The sequence below is a fragment of the Cariama cristata genome, unplaced genomic scaffold (genome assembly GCF_000690535.1).
Source record: "Cariama cristata isolate BGI_N322 unplaced genomic scaffold, ASM69053v1 scaffold9599, whole genome shotgun sequence".
Lineage (NCBI taxonomy): Eukaryota > Metazoa > Chordata > Aves > Cariamiformes > Cariamidae > Cariama > Cariama cristata.
Genome location: NW_009634067.1, coordinates 36080 through 39519, shown reverse-complemented (window position 1 = coordinate 39519; position 3440 = coordinate 36080). Strand labels below are relative to the sequence as shown.

The following is a 3440-nucleotide window of genomic DNA, read 5'->3' as shown; positions in this document are numbered from 1 at the left end:
AAAAAAAAAAAAACCTCATAAAAATATATAAAATTATAGAAAATGTGTGGTGATAATAAAACCAAATTATACTTAGACATATTGACATCAAAAGCGAGTTCCTCACATCTGAGGAAACGTTTTACAATTGCAGACTGCTCACAGCCAACTCTTCCCCTTCTGCAGAGAAGAAACCGAGTTTCCACTGGCAGTTAAAGGAATGTAAGCTTTTCTCAGGTTTGCATGGGAGAAGGTAAGGTAAGGACTAAGACAGATAGTTACTCAGATGGGGTATTTAAATTTTTTTTAAAAAGAGATATATTAATTTAAATAATTTTTGAAGAATTTATATTATAGAAATTTGGTAGAATTTTTAGAACTTTGGAAGATCCAACCTAGTACTGCTTTCTTGAAATCAGTTGGAGTTTTGCCAATATCCACCCTTGAAGAGGAGCAGAGTAAGTCCCACACTGACCACTAATGGAAATTCCATCCTTAACATTTTCAACTTTGAGTTTTTAACAGAAAAGGAGGGAACAACCATGAGTAAGACCTTCTGAATTTACAGTCTATTGTGTTAAGGTCTAGACTGCTGCTCACAGCTTATTGAGTTGGTTTGCGAAATTTAATAAGATTGGTCAGTTTTACAATGGCTCCAACCTGAAACTTCACAGTCCTATCAAATGTAGCTTTGTATAGAGGCACACAGTAGGAACAATACCAGAAAAAGAAATGAAAAAGATGACAGATAATAGAGAAGCTGTTCAGAATAATTATGGGATGCAAGAGAAGAGAATCAATGGGCCTTCTCAAACATTTTGCTGAAATAAATCCAGCCAGAAGACAGTGAACGTGAAACGTTTTTAGTCACCTCTCCCTACCTAACACATGGGAGCAGATTTCTTCCCACAGTGCTATTCCTCAAGATGCCATTTACAGGTCCTGAAATTCTACTTTATCCAACCTGTTCTTCAGGCATCTATCCATTTGATCCTCCTCCTAGCAGTGGGTATAGTTTTTCTCCCTCATTGAGCTTCTCCATCCAGTAAAAGAGAACTAACAAAATTATGATCTATACAGGTGAAAGGGTAAAAGAGTCTTCCCTGCTCTAACATAGCCACTGTCCTGACAGAGAATTTTAACAGTTCAAATCCAAAAAGCATATTCAACACATCCAAATTACTACACTGCTAATAAAGCAGTAAGCAGGAGCAAAACCTGCTCTCTAGAAAGAAAATATTCCCCTGAATTATTGGTGACCTCCATACCAGAGATCTCAATAGCATCAAAGCAATACATTACCCCAGTCAGATGAAGTTATAATCTCCACAATTGGCACATCATACAAATGACCCTCTTATAAGATTCTTAGGCAGTTTACCTCCCAGCAACTCAAGAGTACTCTCGCATAAAATACAGCGCAAAAAACTAAAATATACCACTTTACAAAACAAGAAGTTTCACTGAAATTGCTACAAAGTAACACATATATTAATATAACAGGAACCAAAACCACTACTGAACAATGGATGGAAACCACTTCAAGTACACCATTTTGTCATCCATCATATGCATTAACATAACGTAAAGAAACCTACTTAATAGCACTTACTTGCCCCAGCCACAGACAGATACGTGTACAGATGGATATATAACTCTTCTCTCTTAAGTAGAAGCCTTAATGTTTGCAGTATATTAACAATTTTCAAGAGAATTCCAAGACAATGCTGTCCAAGCCTCAACATATCACATGTGTGTGAAGCAGAACTTCAACCCATGAACAGATTATGAATTCACCTTCAATGTACAGAAATAGTGTTTAGAAGTAAAGAAAATATTTAACCTCTTTCTGGAAAAAAAAAAAAAAGAAAAAACAAAAGAAAAACCAGCAACTAAGCTACAAGACTGAGATTTTTAGAACAATGATCTGAAATGATTTTTTCAGAGCAATGATCTGAAAGCACTTTCAAAACACCCAGAAACACGGACTGCGTCTCAAAATTTTATAGCTTTAAGTTTTATACTTTTGGCCAAAGCAGAAGTTAAAGACAAGTTTCCTCTGATAACAGCATTTAGATTCAGAAGCAAATACTTTACTTTCTTCAACTTTTTAATTCAATCAAGTATGACCCTGTTTTTTAAACTTCAGGAACGTTTACCACCACAGGTAAGATCGGAGCATTCCCACTGTTATTCCAATAAAGCAGGGCTATAAAAGCCCAAATTAGGTTATTGGATGGGATTCAGTTCAAATTAGGTGTCTATCTGCAGGTGTTCAATAAGCACAGTAGATACCTAATGTCCCATTGTAGTTATGAGAGTTCCAGTCCAGCCCATCCAGAGGAGCTTAAATGAGCTCATCTTCAAAGCAGACACCCAACCACTCAGCTACATCACACTTTACATTACATTGACTGTATTGACTAGACAGCTATTGACTACAAAAGCAGTGTAGACATCTCAGGGTTGATTCACTTGCCCAGACATTTGAGACGCCACGGGGTAACAAGCTTTGTCTCCAGGTTTTTTTCCAGAAGGCCATTGGTCTCTCACTGTCCATGTCGTATCTACGGACCTTGTGCAGTTGTCTCTGCTAACCTAAAGCATCTGAAATGGCCACAAACACTTTACTATTTTTTAAGTAAGTACACAGCACCGCTAGCACAGATGCAGCCACCTATATTCAGGTATTGATCTCAAATGGAATCTCTTCTGTTATGCTATTAAAGACAAAAATTTCTGAGAAAATACAAAAACTTATTAATTAATATGGAGTAATAAACGCATGAAGAGAAGACAGAAACACTTTCAGGAATACATTCATTTCAAGTCTAACAGGCCTTGTGTTTCAAATTTTGCTATAGTTTTGTATAGTTTAGACATAATTCCCATGCAATTAAAAATATATGTAGAAACAGACGTAGTAATTTTGTACCAGCAGATTTTCTTGTAAGCCTTTTAAAGTCAAAAATGTTATACCAAAGGGGAAATTTCCCCCAGCATTTTGACTCCCCATTCCCTTTCCAATTACTGCAAAATATAGTGTTATTTATAGCCTGAAATGTATTCTACAACATTCTTAGAACTACAGTACATTTGCCAGATCTCGTATACAAGCTACAAATACCCCCCCCTTATCTATCATCGCTCCTTTCAGTAGTTAGACTGAAGCCAGTTTTTGTTACTCATATCACACTATCTCCGCCAGCGTGCGCTGCTGAATATTTAACCACCACCAAACTTCCTACACTTCACAGATACCAACAGATGTAACTCATCTTTATTTACTACACATTACATGGACTTCTTCCACAGAAAAAGATGAAGGGTCATACGAATAATTTTGAGGCAGCTGTAATACATCTGGAACCATTCCCAATGAACCCATGCAAACAAACGGGATTATTTGTCTACTGAAGAATGAGAAATTGTTACTTTAACTACACTTCTCTCACATGAAA

General features: G+C 36.5%; 1 protein-coding gene across 1 annotated transcript in view; it reads right to left on the bottom strand.

Annotated features, from left to right (window-relative positions):
• Positions 1 to 3440, bottom strand: part of WWC2 (WW and C2 domain containing 2) — a 63428-nt gene that overhangs the window by 59702 nt on the left and 286 nt on the right. The gene's annotated exons all lie outside the window — the stretch shown is intronic.